Raw genomic sequence first — 17,739 nt, forward strand, 5'->3', positions numbered from 1 at the left:
TGAAATCTTCAATACAATCACACAATTGAGGACTACTTGTACCCATTCAAGGATTGTAGCCCCCTAATGCATCCAATTCAATATATAAAAGCTAATTTCACCCAATTAAGGATGATAGCTCTCATATTGTGTAGTGGAAATGTATATCAATTCAAATCTATGATGGTGAAAAATGCAAGACTTCAAGGATCTTTATATACCCAGTACACTAGTACAGGGCATCCGAACCTTGACTACCAACTCTTTATTTAAATTTTCTCATCTTCTAAAACCAACTACAACCCTTTTATGGACCAATGGCTTCATCACAATGAGCATGACTCTCCAAATTCTCAATTGTTTTGGTTTAGTACCTTTATGTTCAGTGAAGTGTTTAAATATTTTTAGAAGTGGTTACCAAATTAAGAATCACATTCGGCCCAAAAAAAGGACCCGTGACTCTGTAACCTTAGGTCAATTCACAAGGAGATGACTATACCCGGCGCTCGGATATGCTCCCCAGGGATTTGCCTAGTTAAAATGCCAAAGTAAGAAGAGGTTTACTATATACAATCGGGCTCTCCGGGCTTTCTCATTTTCCCGGCGGGCCCACTGGGAAAACCATATAGCCCGGAGGGGCCCGCCGGGAAAATGGAAAATCCCGGTGGGCCCCGTCAGGAAAATCAAAAATCTTGGTGGGCCTACCGGCTCTATTGGTTTCTGCAAATCACCATCAAGATCACGTTAACACTAGGTTGGTAATGGGCCACTTTTATGTCCTGGGACACTTTTATGTCGTGTTAAGTGACCATTTTCCTTGAATTATGTCAAGAGTTTCAAAATGGTTATTGAGGTTCTATCTATCTAGAAAGTTGTCTCATGAGCTGAAAAAAACTCGACATTTTTTTGGAATATCAATTCCATCTTTAACATTGTCCTTGCACAAGATTTCACAACCTAAACTGTGTGAAAAAACGGGTCTTGCTTTTGGCTTTTTTAACCTTTTTGCAACTATACCACTCTAGAATTCATGTTTGTGAGGTATATAATGCTACAGAACTATCTTTAGTAGTCCTCAACATGTCCTGATGCTTCTAGGGAGAAATAAATATTAAAGTTGTAAGTTATGACCAAATTACAAAAATTGTCAAATCATGTTTTTTAGCCAATTTTAGCTCTTCTATGATTTTTTGGTGGATTTAATGATATCCAAATGCATTTTTGATTTTCTATGTCGTATATTGTAACATAAAGCTAACATTCCTTGAGTTTTGGGGCACCTAATACCCTATTTTGCATAGTACACAACGATGGTTGATTTTTTCAATTATAGAAGAAAACAAAACATTCTAGTATATCAAGTATAGCTTTTTCAATATTGTTAGTTTCTTGTGACAACTACATGCATTTTGTAGGTAGTAACCATATCTAGTCATAAGGATCAAATTTGGCTAGATATTGAATATTTTCTATGGGATTCTACAACTCATAATGTTGAACCCAGATTTTTCATGTTTGCTGTATTTAACACTTCATCTTTGTCCCCAAGATTCCCCTTGGTAAGAGATGTATTATTCTTTTGACATGCTCCATGGCTCCTTATGAACATAAAGGACAATAGGGAACTAAGAAAACATGCATATATTATTTGTATTGAGCGTGCTATAGAAACTTTGATGATAGGTTTGCAGAATGGTAAAAATTCAACTTTTTTGTACCTATTTATTTTGGCAAAACAAAAAAAAGTGAGTGAGAAGCAATCATATGTTCTGACCACCAACCCATTGAAGTTAACTAGGGAATTTATCTCAAGTCCTACAAAAATCCCTAATCTTATTTTTATGCAACAAAACGTAAGAAATGACTGTTTTGATGAAAATTCACTGGTCCATCAACTTTGGAGACTTGGTGTGACCAAAAGATGAGAAATTTTACAAGTTTCTTATTTTTTCCATGTTTAGTAGGCCTTGAACTATAACCTCATCAAAGGATTTTACAAAATGAGTGGATCTACTATGATTTTGGAGGTTTTTTTCAAAACCCTGAAAGGACACTTTTATGTCGTGTTAAGTTACCAACCTAGTGTTAACAATTAACGTGATTTTCTTGTGTAAATACTAGAGTTATTAACGTAATCACACGATCGTGATTACGTCAATGAAATCCCTAACGCACACTCTTTCCATTGAGAACGTTGATCGACTTCTGTAACATAAGTCTTTAGTAGATTGAGTATCGTAAGAAGGGCTATCTCACTTTGGCCATCCATTTGTGGGTGATAGGCCGAAGAGAAATTCAATCTTGTACCTAGATTTTCAAAGAAACTTTTCCAAAAATTGCAAGTCATTTTAGGATCTCTATCTAACATGATGGATGTTGGTAATCCATGGTGTTTGAAAATATGAGATATGAAGAGATTTCCCATTTGGTGTGCCTTAATAGTGTTTTTGTAGGAATAAAGTGTGCTTGCTTGCTAGACTGTCAACTGTTGTCCATATTCCCATATTCCCATGGATAGACTTGGGTAATCCAAAGATAAATTCCATGGATATACTCTCCCATGGTGAATTAAATGGTTGGAGTAATCTAGGTTGCTTTCTTCTATCGTACTAAATCTTTTCGCATACCACACATTTTGAGACATACTCTTGTATGTCCACTTTCATAGTAGGCCAATAGAAATACCTCTCTACTCCTCAAAGGGTAGGTTGAATGCCTCTATGCCCCGCATAGGGAGGATCATGGGATTCATACATGACTTTTTCAAGAAGGGAGTGGGTAACACATAGCCTATTTCCATGGACAAGATAACCATCCTACAAGGTGAATGGTCCTCTTTCTTCCTCAAAGCAAGGGCTGAAATTATGTATTTAAAGTCAGGGTCAGTAGCATACTCATATATCATAGAAGATAGATCACTATGAGTTTCTATAGACACTGCATTAACTTTTAGTCATTGTGAAAGTGCATCAGCCACTTGATTTTGCTTACCAGCAATGTGAGCAGTATGAAAATAAACTTGTGAAATAAAATTTACCCACCTCATTTCTTTGTTGGATAGCTTGATTTGTGTCATGACTTAAGTACTTGAGACTTTGGTGGCCTGTTATTAAAATAAATGGAGTCCCCAATAGATAGTGCCTCCATGTGTCTAGGGCATGTCGAACAGCTAAAGACTCTTTCGCATAGAAGTAGGTAGAGCCTTGTAGCTTATCAAACAGACCTTCTACCCGAGGTCCCGAAAACCTTTTTTTGATAGTGATATGGTTTAGTGCTCAATAGTCCACACACATGCGGTATGTACCAACTTTCTTTTTCACTAAAAGGACAGAAGAACAAAAGGGAAAGGTGCTAGGCCTCACCATGCCTTTGTCTACCAGTTCGTGTACTTGCCTCATGATCCTCTCTTGTTGATCTTGGAAACTCGAGAAGGAGGTTTTTGGGCGATGAGCTTCCTGGTAGGAGCTCATTTTGATTGTCATCATCCCCTCGGGTTGGAGTTAAGCTCATAGGAATATCACTGATGAACACAACTTTCTTGGAATCCTTTTAGAAAGATAGACAAGCCTAACTCTTCTTGATTCCTACCATTTACATTTGATGGAACATTAGCATTTTTTAGGGACTCTTTGACAAAAATCATATGCACAAAAACTGAGCTTTTCATTGATTTGTCAAAAGTAGGAAAGTTTACAAGTGGTATAGTACAACTAGACTCACTAGCATCTATATACATGCTCTTTTCTCCATAGGTGAAGTAGATTCTCCTTTCATGGAACTTCATGTTGGCAACCATACGGTTGAACGATGGTGCCCCTAGGATAACATCCTCAAGTTGGAGAGGAGAGATTAAAAAATTTCTTTGTCAATGTAGCTTTGGACATGAAGCCTCAATTTCCCAATTAAGGGAGTAAAGGAGGTTTGCTGTCCATTGAAAGCTGTGTTCGGTAGTTACAGTATCTCCCATCTTGAAATCTTGAATGCCCAACTTGGTAGCCAAGTCCACTGATATGAAGTTGTGAGTAGAGCCAGGGTTGAATAAGATGAAGGAATCATGCTCTCTTGCCTTTCCCCAAGCATAGGATAGAGGTGATCCTTTGCAATGATCATCCTCTTTTGGAGCTTCGATAGTGGAAGATCTAATAGTCTCATTGTGGGCAATTCTCTTGGGGCAAGAACGATAGCCATGTCCTTGCTCCCCACACTTAAAACATTTGTGGTCCTTGCGAAAAGCTTCAAGCTCTTTAGGAGAGAGTTTATTTTTACCTTTGTAAACTCCCTTCTCCTTGGACCGATTGTGTTGTTGTTGTCGGAATTGCCTTGGAAGAAATTTGGCACTGGTTTTCTCCTTTGCATCAGTTTTGTCTTTACTTTCCATGGGCTTAACATTCCTTCTAGCCCCTTGTTGGAAATTGATGCACAAAGAAACCATAGTGCGGTGGATTACTTTGCTAATAGAACCAGGCCGTTGGGAGTTGACGTATTCGGCCATCTCTTTAGGTAGTCCCGCACATAATTGTTGTTTTTTCTCGACGAAGTCTATCTTTTGAAAGACAACAGCTTTGAGATGTAAATCCAAAAACTTGTCCACATGTTTGTGGATAGACTCATGGGAGAGAAGCTTCAAACTCCGCCATTGGGTAAGCACTTTGTCCTTTGCATTTCTTGCAAGGAATTGCTCCATGATGGAAACTCGTAAAGTTTTCCATGTCTTTGGGGATTTGCCATTTCCACAAAGGCTAGCCCACCATTGACGAGTGGACTTTTGAAAGTGCATAGCTACATGGCGTACCTTGGAGGACTTTGTGAAACCCTCATCTCCAAAGGCCGCATCAAAATGCTAGATGAAGGCCAATACTTTGTCGGTGGCACCACAGGTGCCATCATAGGTGAGAAAAGAGATATTTTTTCCTCCATCTTTGAACTTCTTGAGCTTTTGGGACCTTCGCCATGCAGGGTAAGATTTACGATTGCCTCCCCTCTTGTATTCTCTAAGAGAATAGGTAGCTTTCATCGAAAGAGGAGGAAGGTGAAGAAGAAGGAGAAGAGGGTGAATTCTTTCTTACCTTTTATTCTTTTGTTTTCTCTCTTCTCTTTTTTAGTGACGAGGAGAAGGATTGTGGGCTGATCATTTCCTCTTGGGAGGAGTTGGCGATTGTCTACACCACCGTCTTCATGGATCCACACCTTTGGAGAAACTTAAGGATTCAGTTCTTTCTCGTTCTTTGGATTCCTTCTCTCTTATGGGACAAAGGCTTCTTTTGGGGGTCTCATGAAGAGGCCTCATAATCTCTCTCTCCTCTTTGCGAGGAAGGGAAATCCCATAAGCATGAAGTTGTTGAGTAGCTTTGGCTTGCAAAGCGAGGAATCTCAAATATCGAGCGAGATTTTTCAAGCAATCCCTAAAACAAGCAAGAGTGGCCAAGGCACACTATACAAAACAAAACCAAACAAGATTTTTTAGGTGACTTCAAGCACCAAAAAGAAAAAAAAACAAGATTACACCTAATTTTAATGGTAAAACGATCACAAAATTTTGACAAAAAAAGCCCCTTAAACAAGGGTTTGGTAGAATGTTTTCTTTGATGGGCTAGAACAATTGGAACCCATACAATGGCATGTTGATATTCCTCTTGTGGATATAACTCTCCTATTCCTACCTCCCTACATGTGGGACCATGAGACTTACACTAAAAGAGTAAGGTTGTTGCCACTCGAACAAATCTCATGAATAAGGAGAGTCTGGGAGCTTGAGCTTCTCTTCACTTTTCCTTCTTCTTCTTCTCCTCCTCTTGCTCTACCTCAAGTTATTGTGGGTTGATGCACGATATCTTATATATCTATGTTAAAATGAGAGGATATGTTGCGATGTGGCAGCAACTCCCTCCAAGAGGTGCACCCAGCTCTCGACAACCACAGAGGTGGAGTTGAGTGAGCAGCCAACGTGGAATTCAGTGAGCAGTGCTTGGGCAACGATCGCGTCAAACCGTGGGCAAGAATACCACTACCTCAACACTCACAAATGGCTTGCCACATAGGAAAATGGCTTGCCACTTGGAATTCAGTGAGCAATGCTTGGGCAACGATCGCGTCAAACCGTGGGCAAGAATACCACTACCTCAACACTCACAAATGGCTTGCCACATAGGAAAATGGCTTGCCACTTGGGCATTGGCGTACATTGGCAAGCTTTCTTGAGGTAATCTTTCTTAAATTATGGGCATGCACATGGTAGTCAAGAGCGAACCCCTGCAGCCCAAGAGCTCGGATGCTTCAAATTCCTCCAACTCCCTTTGCTCCCTTCAGGATCTCCTTAAGCGATTGATGCTCCAGCCCATGGCTTACAAACGCTCAAGCCACTCAAGTTATAAGGAATGCAGCCTAACACAAGTTTCTCGATGTCGCTTTTTTCTTAGATGCGGCCGATAAAGCCTGCCACGACGCCCAAGACGTCCATGATGAATATGGCCAGCACTACAAAAAGCGGGCCAACAATCACATTGCCACCATGGCCATTATCTGAGCCGCTCAGCTCAGTGCCATGGAAGCTATTGGCAGTCGACGGCAGGTGCGTAAAGCTAGCAATGGCCGCTTGCCAAGTCTATTGATTGCTTGTCAAGTTAGCAATGGCCCTGAGCCTGATTACTAAAAAGTGTGTGTGAGTGTGTGTGTGATAAAGCCCGCAGTTCCACCTCAGCCAGGTCGACAGCAAGCAATCAGGAGAGAGTGGAAGTGATCAAGCCTGTAGTTTCGCCTAAGTCCTTAGCCAGCTCCCTTTCTCTAACAACATTGTGGGTTGTACTACTGATGGAACTACTCAGCCAGGTCGACAACAACTAGGTCATGACTCATCACGCTCCTTGATCAGTGCCCACTCTCACGAAACCAAGATCATCTCTGAATGATCCTCACAAAACCCAATGAGAGAGACCAAATGTCTATGTTGAAGCTTCGACAAAAGCTCGATCTCTATTTGAAACTCAGTTACACCTTGCTCTGAGGTAGGGTTCCCTCTCTTCACTGCAACACTGGTCCCATCCTCCAATACCCCCTTGTAAACCTTCCCAAAACCTCCTACTCCGACCACACGCCCTTCATCAAAATTGCTCGTCATCTCCAAGATCTCAGAGAAGGTGAAGTATCTGCAGTTGTTGGATGGCCCAGATGAGACATAGCTGCCCGTGCCACTCTTTCGAGAAGTTGTCGAAAGCTTGCTTACAATAGAGTGTGAGTTGCCTCCATGAGAAGGAAGCGGCAGCCATTAGGGAGAACGGCCTCCACCGCTCTTCTTGCTTTTCCGGCAAAAGCATAACAGGATAATGCAGAGAGCAGCTAAAGCAGCTACCGAGCCCGCAGCTCCTCCTATAATTGCCACAAACTTTTTGATTGATGTCCCTATTGAAGGAGATGAAATATCCAATGGGGGCACAGTAAGCGGAGGCGGGCGTAGCCCCTGAAGATTTCCAGCAGAATCATTCATTTTGAAGATCTCCAAGCCATTCAAGATTGCATTGTAGTAAGCAGGTCGTGAGATGATGTTAGGGTGAAGCTCCACTGTGATGAAGGGCGCATCAGTCGGCTGAAATGGCATGGAAAAATCAAGAACAGAAGCAACGAATCGTCCTCCTGCTGCCCCCGCCACATCATATGGTGATGGAGTTGCTAGCTGACTGTTTATGAAGATGTCAAAAACCCTCATGTTGCTCTTAGTGTACTGAATCTCAAAAAAATGATACCGCATGTAGTAGGTGAAGTTAGGGTCGACAGAGATATTCCATGTGAGATTGAACTGTATGTTGACATCATTGTAATTTGTCATGAAGCAGGCCGACGTATACACACCTTCTGGTGCGGTGAAGTTGTCGAGAGTGCCATAAGAAATAGCATGAGGTAGAGATTTGGCAACACCTTGTTGAGCTCTGAAAATGTGGGCTTCATCTATTGCCCAAAGGCACCCGAGAGCATCATTACTCTCAACAATGGCCTGTCCACCAACATTGAGTCAAAACATTGTCTCTAGCGTTGTCCCGGGCACTGGAAATGGAATCACAGCATCCAGATTCACTGCATTCAAGCTGTTCACATACATATCCTCAGGCATGGACAAGATCTCTATGCCATTCACCATAGCATATGCGTTTGGACTACTGCCGGGAATGAAATTCAGTGTCAAGAAATTCTTCGTCACATTCTCAGAAAACTCTTTGAATATAAAGCCAAGATTCAGCACTGACATGACATAAGACAGGCTAACATTTTGCATGAGACTGTAGGTATCTGTTTCCACTGTCAGGATGGCATCTAAGATGCTGTATGTCGAAAAATCGAAGGGGTAGAAGTACAGTCGTATCCAATGACGTCCGGGGCTGACAGGGAAGGAGTATGTAGCCGGACTGGTGAAGATACGTGCCGATGAAAAGGGAATAGAGTCCGGAAGGTTGATGTTTTGGCTTGATGAGGATGCATTGATGTCCTTGCCTAAATTCAAGTTCAGATAAGGGTTACCTGATGTAGCGTTGGAAGCATCCCCTGTCCACAAGCGGCCCTACGAATCGGTCAAATTTGATGATACGCCGCAAGCTATGTGATACTCATCCCTTGCATTGAATGTGGTAGCAGACGAAACAGAGGAGCAAAAATAGAGAAATAAGAGTAGAGGGACTAGACGAACAGGGGAAGCTGAAGATCTTGGCAAAGCCATAATTGGGTTTTTCTGTGAGTTTTAACCTCTGCAGATGGGGAGCTTCGCTCGCGGTGGTGACACTATGACAATGCCGCCCTTGCAGAGCCGACTTACATTTGCTTGCATACCATAACTGTGTGGCTCTTGCAAGACAAAGGAGCAGGGAACGTAATATGTGACAAAGTTGGGTACGGTCTTCTTCTCCTTCCTCTCTCTCTCTCTCTCTTCAAAAAGAAACTCTCTGAAAGACCGCGCGCCGGCGGGCGCTCTTTCAGAGAGTTTCTTTTGGACTAAGACAGGGACTCGGGAGTCGGGAGAGAGAAAGAGAGAGAGGTCCCAAGTGGTACTGGGAAAACCGCCATGATGCTATCAAGCAGCAGGCTATTGGCAATGTAGACGACAGAGGGCAAATAAATAAATGTCAAAGTGGACATGAGGGTAAAAAAGCTTATGATGCTTGTATAAGGATGATGTCATGCAATAGTCGTGTGTAGCTGCCCCTCTTCTAAATTATTTTTTGCTCTTCTAATTTATTCACTCGTGCTTATGGTTTTTTTTTTTTTTTTTAAGCTTATGATGGTGCAACTGTGATTCTTGCTTCGAGATCCGGTGCGATGCATCGTCCGACCTGCAGTGGTGCATTGCTGAAGAATCGGTGATGGTCACAGCCACCAATCTCCGTGCTCCCAACAATGCCCTGCCCAACAATGCGGGCGGCTGGTGCAACCCACCTCTCGAGCACTTTGACATGGCACAGCCAACGTTTGAGAAGATTGGAGTGTACAGGATCGTGTCTGTGGAGTACCGCCAGCCAAGAAGGGTAGCATCCACTTCACCATGAATGGTCACGCCTACTTCAATCTTGTGCTCAGTACAAATGTGGGAGGAGTCAGTGATGTGCACTCCGTCTCCGTGAAGGGCTCGCGCACGGAAGCCATGACCGAAAATTGGGGCCAGAATTGGCAGAGCAATGTGCGACTGGACGGCCAGAGCCTCTCCTTTCAGGTCACCACCAGCGACGGCTGCACCCTCACCTCCTACGACGTGGCGCCCACGGATGGCACTTCGGCCAAACCTTCAGCGGCGAGCAATTCTAGCTTCAATATTTGGTCGCCCAAATCAATAGGCTAGCTACTTCATTTTGGATTGGGAGCACGATAATATTCTACACTACACTCTATTATATATATTGGGGACCTGTGCTAACATCTCCATCTTGCGAGCTGAGGTTGCACCCAATTATGTTTACCCAAGGGTTGCCTGCAAGCCATATTGTTCAATGTGATAAAGCCATCCCTCCAAGCAGACAGCTCAATGTCAAGGGAAAGGCATTGGGAAATTAAATATTGCCACTAGTGCAAGTCATGGTTTGATGAGCCTTTGGCTTCAGACACACTCCTCATCCTACTCTGTTGATAACCTATTTGAAAATTTGAATAGGCAAGCATTTCGGAACAATCTGCAGATAAACAGAAACATCTCTCATGACCGATTCAACGCAGAATACGGTGTCCGCAAGAGTTGGTTAATGTGACGTAGCTCCAAGGAGATGCAACAACATTGCAGCGGAAGTCAAGTGGTAAATCATGCAGGTGCAATTAGGAAGCGAGAGCTAATTAACCATCCGATATTGGGAAGAAGCAGGAGGCATGAGCAACAGCTTCTACTACTATGATATGATTCCTGCACCCGCCAATATCTCAAATGAATACAAGTAGTAGTACTAGCACCAATGCGCAACATTATTTTAAGAGCATAATAATTCATTGTTTATTATATATGATGTTAATCATTGCACTGCAAAATTGTAAGAAACTCTCTTCTAAAAGATCTTCTCACAATCAATCCACCACAGAGCGTATGATAAGGCTTATGATAGAATTGAATGGGAGTTCAAACTTCAAAGTCTCTATGATATTGGTTTGGACAAATTCTTTTTCACATACTTTTTGGGAATGCATTAGCTAGAATTTCAGTTAATGGTACTCTTACAGATGTTATTCCATTGCATAAATCTATAAGACATGGGTGCCCACTTTCTCCTTTGCTCTATGCTATCTCATCTGATGCCTTGGAGTGGCTTGTTAAAGAAGAGTAGACTACTTTAGGAGGTAGTCTATCCATTGAAAACTCTTTTTATTGTAGTGCATCAATATATAAAAAACAATAAATATTTTTTTGATGATAAAATTTACTATATAGCGTACAAATACTTGCTCGCGTTTTTCTTTGCTCGGAAAAACTCGCTCGGTGCGTGGTAAGACTCTTGCAAAGCAGGGTTGCGCATAGCTTGTTGCAACCTAGTAACAAGGTAGTTAACAAACATGGGGGCATCATCATTAGCACCTTAATCTGAAGAATCAAAGCTCTCAATATTCATTCTACTCTATTGGTTATTGTCAGCCGTGCTAATTATACTTATGTATAGAATAATTTGTGCTTCGGTATCCTCAAAAACCTTAGTCGCTACTCTTTTTTACCTTTAAAAAACAGTTTTAAAGCAACCACACCCGTGGTTTAGACATTGTTGATTGCAAAGACTAGTGGAGAGGGTTTAATATTTCATGGTTGATTATGGTTCCTATTGAGCTTGCTCGTAGCTCAATAATGGTTAATCCAAAGGCAATTCCCAAGAGGCTCCATTATTAAGACTATAGTTCCCAATGGTGTACCTCGAACTAAGTCCTTCTCAACCAAGATAATAGATCCCTATCCCACGTACCCTATTGCAATAAACATGCATAACCTTTCATAAACAACTTAAGGACCTCTCTTCTTAAGCAAGAAAAGAGAAACAAAAATCTCTCGTACCAATGTAATAAAAATGTCCTAAGAACTTTGAGAGTAGTGGAATTAAGAGAATTAAAGTGAGCATTTTTGTGAGACTACTTTGAGAACATAGAGGGTGAACTTATTTAGCGGTATCAACATAGCCATAGTGCTTAATTAACTTGGCATAAACAATACTTTTGCAAGAGAGAGAGTTTAGAGAACTTCACAATATTTGAGGACCGGATTTATGTGGAGACGGTCCCTCCTCCAATAGGGTTTTGTATTATAGATTCTCCCATAAGGGGAGACTTGATATAATAAAATCATTGTGTTCCTTGTGACCTAGGTGATGCAATGAAGATGCAAAGATTCATGCATCATGAACATAACATAGACTTTGTAAAAAAACATTAACCGTCCCCGGCCTCGGTCCCAAGGCCTCAAACACCCTCAAAGATGGAGAGAGCTAGCACGGAAAAAGGCCAGGGAAGAGAAAGAAGAAACATTCATAGGAGAAATAAATAGTTCCTCACTTGTCATCACTCTTCTTTCTTAGCATACATAATAGCATAGTAATTAAGATCGAGAAGATGGCAAGCATAAGCATTGGAGCATGGCTCTTGGTTGGATTTTCATTCCACAGCCAAGAGTGTTGGTGTAGGTTCTCAACTTCTCTACAAGATTGGAGAAGGATATGGAGCCCTTGCACTTTGCAACTTACACAATGAGAGAGAGAGAGAGTGTGTGTGTGTGTGTGGGAGAGTATACCCCTCAAGCTAGCCCCCTCCTTGGTTTGGTCAACCCCCTCTTCTAGCACTAGCTTGAACTTGATTGGACCTCCTCAAGCCTGACCAATCACATGCTTAGTGTATATCAAGCAACAAGGGTAGCCTTGGAACAAGTGGCCCCCTTTCCCCTTTGAGAGTGAGGACTTGATAACTGTATAAACAATTAGTTAAATTAACTAAATTGTCGTTGGACCCCTTGGGAGGCCAACCAATAGGTTTTTATGCACACTATGAGGACAACATGAAGAGGAGCTTGAAAAGTGTCCTATTTTATTTCTTTGTACCAAGCTTGCCTTGTGTGAGGGTGTGTGTGTTCTCTCTCTAGCTCCTACAAAGAGGGCTCGCCCCCTCATGAGTAGGGATATGCTCTGACTTTCGAACACCTTAACCCCTTAATCACCATAGTCGTTAATCACCTCAAGCACCTTAGTAAGCAAGCACGAAAAGCACCTCAAGAACCTTAGTCATCAAGCACAACAAGCATCTCAAGCTTGGCATCTCAAGCTTGGGCTAGGTTCCCACCTCAAGCACAGCCCTAGAGAGCCCCTAGCTTTCCTAAAGTCAAAGTACTATTAACACTAACCATTAGAGGTCTTTAATGAAGATAAACCTAAGGTCTTCAAGCTCCATTAACTAGCCTTGCTCTTTGACAAATCATCTCTCATTTGGACCCCTTTACCATTGGCGTCGTGTAGACACAGATTCGTGAGCACATGTCTATATTCTAACCCTTGTTCCGGTTTATTCTCCCACATTAAATGATCATTTCAATATGAGAAAATCATTTGGGTTGGTTAGATATTAGATTTTATGACAACTAAAGCCTTCCATGCATCAAATCTCTCTCTCTCTCTCTCTCTCTCTCTCTCTATCTGTGTGTGTGTGTGTGTGTGTGTGTGTGTGTGTGTGTGTGTGTGTGTGTGTGTGTGTGTGTGTACCTATCTTCAAATCAAGAGACCCCATGGAGCCTGGGAATTATCGCACTATTATGATTGGGCACACACTGGCACGGTTGTATGCATCCATTCTGGAGCAACAGCTGAGTAGATGGGCAGAGAGGGAAGGGATACGTGCAACAGGGCAGGAAGGATGCAGGAGAGGCTTCTCTACTCTTGACCATATCCTAACACTCAGGTACATCATCGAAGAAGGCAGATCTCATGGGAGACGCATCTATTGTAGCTTTGTGGACTTCCGCAAAGCTTTCGACACGGTCCCCAGAGCTAGACTGATGCGCAGACTACATGAAATGGGAGTACCCACAGAACTCATTTGGGAGATCATGGCATTGTACAGATCAGTAGTAGGGTATGTACGCACCCCGACGGGACTTTCTACACCGGTTCACTCCACTATTGGGGTGAAGCAGGGCTGCCCGCTCTCTCCTACTCTTTTCGGTATGTATGTGGATAAGGTTTCTGACTACATTGACAGCAATGGGGATAAAGGTGCTCAGTTGGCAGGGACATGGATTCCACTTTTGTTATATGCTGATGACATAGTGTTGATCTCCGAATCCCCAGAAGGAATGCAACGTCAATTGGATGCTTTGCATATGTTTGCCCACGAAAGCGGTTTGTCTGTCAACCTAGGTAAAACCAAGGTTATGGTGTTGAATACCACCCCACAGTGGATCAGGAGATCAGCACCTACATTCACATATGGCCAGGAGATGGTGGAGTACACAGACGCTTACACTTACTGAGGCGGTCCGGGGCGGGCAACAAGAAGAGTGGCCTCTAAGCACCCTTCTAGGCTCCCGTGTTGCTCAATTGGATTGGGGTTGGAAAAAAACAACAAACACACACACAAACCCTACACAAATTTGGGGCACCACCTAGTTTTGGATGCGAACTAGGACGCATAGAGAGAGAGAGAGAGAGAGAGAGAGAGAGAGAGAGAGAGAGAGAGAGAGAGAGAGAGAGAGAGATAGTGCTCCGGATGCTTTGAAATGTATCGGCCGTGATCAAGCAAACACAATTATATATGTAAGAAAGAGAGAGAAGAGGGAGGGGATGCTTGTTGCATTAATACCTTCTTACAAATCTGTCATGACCAATCAAAGTGAGATTAGTATTTGTTCAACATAGCTTGAGTAAATTACACCACAACACATCACAAGAAAAGCAACCCCAATCACTGTCTTAAGGCCAAGGGAGTCCTCTCCACCCTGTGGCCCTCTTACAGTATGTGGGATTTATGGCTAAATTGATGACAACACCCAGAGACAAGCTATCAAGAACTTAAAAAAAAACACCAACACTCTTACACATCATTGTTGTCCATTACTTCACGTTGGAAGAGAGACAAAGTATCCAAGCTTAGTCCAAATCCGCCCTCCTTGATGCAGTAAATGTTGGGCTTACAATAGTAGGAGAAATGATAGATTTCCAACTCTGAATTGAATGATCACTCTCTCTCTTACAATGGCATAAAGTTCCCTTGCTAATCACCCCTATTACAACACATGCACATGCACATGCATAAGACAATGAGCTTCCACTCAAGATCTCCTTCTAGAGAGGTTGAGCTTGGCTTCTCAAGCTATAGCATAGTGCTCTTGCTTATGACTCCCCCATTTGTGCTAGCTACACCCTCCTTTTATAGCAATTTTGAAGGCTAGGGTTACTCCTCTAACCATGGTTGGGTTAGATTTTCAGCACTTATCTAATTTCTTTTGCTTGGAATTATCAAGAAGTTAGTGTGGATAGGTGAAGAAGAGAGAGAGGAGAGAAGTAGAGGTGATAGGACTTTTCATAGTAGGTTAGTGTTAGTAAATTAGTAGAGTTAGTATTTTTATCGATTTACAAATGGAATTGGATATTGACAATGGGAGTATCCATGTAGGATACAAATAAGGAAGAAAAAACTCTTAATAGGTAAGAAAACATGGATTTCTTACAATGTTGATGCTCCAAGTGTCTTGAGTAGGGTCAATTTTGACGCTTGTTGATGGTCCACTAGCTTTGACGTTACGTTTTTTCTCCACTCTTGACCTTCCTTGGGAGCCAAGGTAAGTGAACATGAGTAATCAATCACCATGATTCTTTCTTTCAAGAAAAGAGGCTGAATTTTGTGGTTTTTTGATAGATATGGGTAATATGGATGAGGAAAAATGAGACTAGGTGGTCAATTTTGGAATGGAGTGTGTGTAGGAGACATGAGTTCACCATGGTTTCTCTTATTCTTCAAGGTTGAGAAGAAGGTGAGTAGGGTGCAGAGACGATTGGTGAGAGAGGTGGGGATGATGAGTGGAGAAGTGTGTGTGAAAGAGAAAAATGATAAAGTGGAAGAGGGAGTGTGGCTGCATAGCATGGGCAAACTGGGGTCCACCAATAAAATCATAGCTCACAGCTTGTAGCTCAAAAAAATATGAAAACATTTGAGGTAAAATTTCAGCCCACGAGCTACAACTTTTGTTTGTATCACCTTTTCAAATTCGGAGAGCATATGATCTTTAAAAATTTAGCAAAACCGACTGTTTTTTTCCACTGCACAAAGTCCTTGTGAGGTCCTTCTTTGGATGATTCTTTTGAATACCTCCAAGAGTGAGCCCCCCATGGTGCATGCATGCATGCCACATATCCTTGATCTTATTTGGTAGGTCTATAATTAAAGATATTGTTGAGATCATGATATAAGTGAATAGTACAACTAAGAAAATCAAATATTGAGGGGTTTAAAAAGATATGTACATGTTAAATATAAATAATATAGGTGGAAAAAATATAAAGGAGTCAAAATAAATCTCTCTCATTATAATTCTACCATTAAAAAATGAATATTTTTGGTGGTCTAATTTATGAGAGTAATAGAGAATAGATGTAGAAAGGAAAAAATCACAATAGTGTTTTTATATACACATAAATAGAACTAGTTTTTTTGGATTTTTGTTGGGATGGAGTTACACCAAAAATAAGAGAAGCTTGCATGAAATTATTTTTATATGGAATAAAGATTATGAAAAATGATAAGAAAAAGTATGGTAATGGTGAGTCAATGTACATAGCATAAATAACACACCATAGGTAGAAATATTTAAATAAATACCAAAATAATTATGGAAAATCCTTATATTTAGACCCTATATACAATGAAATATTTACACACAAAGAGGCCATAATATACCTTATTTTATTTTATTTTTTTAATTTTGTTGGCTCAACTAGCTCAATGACTAGCTAATTGAGGGTTTTTAAGAAAATATGGAGAAAGTCCCCTAACTCACACACGACTATGTACAGTGAAATGGTAGGGATAACCAAAATATTTGAGTGATTTGATAGGGTGAGGTAGCTTACTATGGCAATTATGGAAAGGCTAAAAACGGCTATCATTAGCCCCCCCCTTAGATAATGGTACATTCATGTACCATTTATCCGATCATAGAACATGTAGATTGTGTAACGTCTGTCTTTGGCTGCTCTCATCTTTGAAGAACCTTTGTTGTATGATTAAAAAACCTTGTGCGATATGAAAGGTTCTAGGAGCCAATAGCAGGATGTAATGAAGTGACTGAGTAAACCTCCTCCATTGAGAAAGTTTCCATAAGCACCCCCCAGGATCAAAGATCTTGAAATATCTTTACCAAAGAGAGATGTATGGTATGGAATCACTTACTGATTTCGGTTGAAGAAACTTGTAGATTTTATTGTTGTCCATCATTGCATCTATCACTATGAATGTGATATAAAAGATTGGTTGCTCTTCCTCCTGTGTAAAGTTGATGTATCTGCTACGATCTTCAAGAGCTTGTATGAGCAAATTCCTGAACTGTAGCTCATAAAATTCATTCAACCTGGGTAGGCTCATCAAGTCAAAATTTCTATGACCTTCATGATCTAGGAAAGCTTGATCCATGCTTCCAACTGCTATTGGAAGATATTGCAAATATTTTACCACATAAGTAGATAATAGACGAAAGTTTCTATTGCTTCCAACACATTGGAAGAGAATAGATTTTGGTACTGATTGATGAAATATCCACATGTAGCAATCAACAAGTTTTTCATCTATGATGAAGACCAGAAGCATCACAATGTTTGAGCTCCATACACCAAAGAACCAAATGAAGAAGGTTTGGAAACATCCGTTCATCACCAAGTATTCATGTCCTCTTCCACTTAATAAGGTATGGTGCCCCCGATGAAAGGTATATGTGAAGAGAGGAGAAGTTGACTTTGAAGAGGTGAAACCCAATGTGAAGATGACTGGGGCTTCAAAAGTTTGGATTTTCTTGCTAAGAGATTGTCCCATGAATGAAGAGCCACTCACTAAAATACCATTGGAGAGAATGATACCCTTCCGACACTTTCCTTTTATGATTTTATTTTTTACTACTCTCCCATGTTCTTCATCCCCTTCTAAGCCCCCCCTTTGGAAAGGTTGTAACTTCTCACATTGTACCACCTCAAAGGTTGATGGATTACTGTTTGATTTTGTGAAAACTTTGGCTCCTTGCATGATAGGTTCCTCCATGCTTAACATACATGGGTCATAGCAATGCTTTTCAACATC

General features: G+C 41.3%; 2 pseudogenes; one reads left to right on the top strand and one right to left on the bottom strand.

Annotated features, from left to right (window-relative positions):
• Positions 1–6,349: 6,349 nt before the first annotated feature.
• LOC147457775 (receptor-like protein kinase FERONIA) lies at positions 6,350–8,764 on the bottom strand (annotated as a pseudogene).
• Positions 8,765–9,260: 496 nt separating this feature from the next.
• On the top strand, positions 9,261–9,759 carry LOC147457776 (expansin-A10 pseudogene; annotated as a pseudogene).
• Positions 9,760–17,739: the final 7,980 nt, after the last annotated feature.

This window comes from Adiantum capillus-veneris, chromosome 5 (assembly GCF_014529385.1).
Source record: "Adiantum capillus-veneris isolate H3 chromosome 5, ASM1452938v2, whole genome shotgun sequence".
Taxonomy (NCBI): Eukaryota; Viridiplantae; Streptophyta; class Polypodiopsida; order Polypodiales; family Pteridaceae; genus Adiantum; species Adiantum capillus-veneris.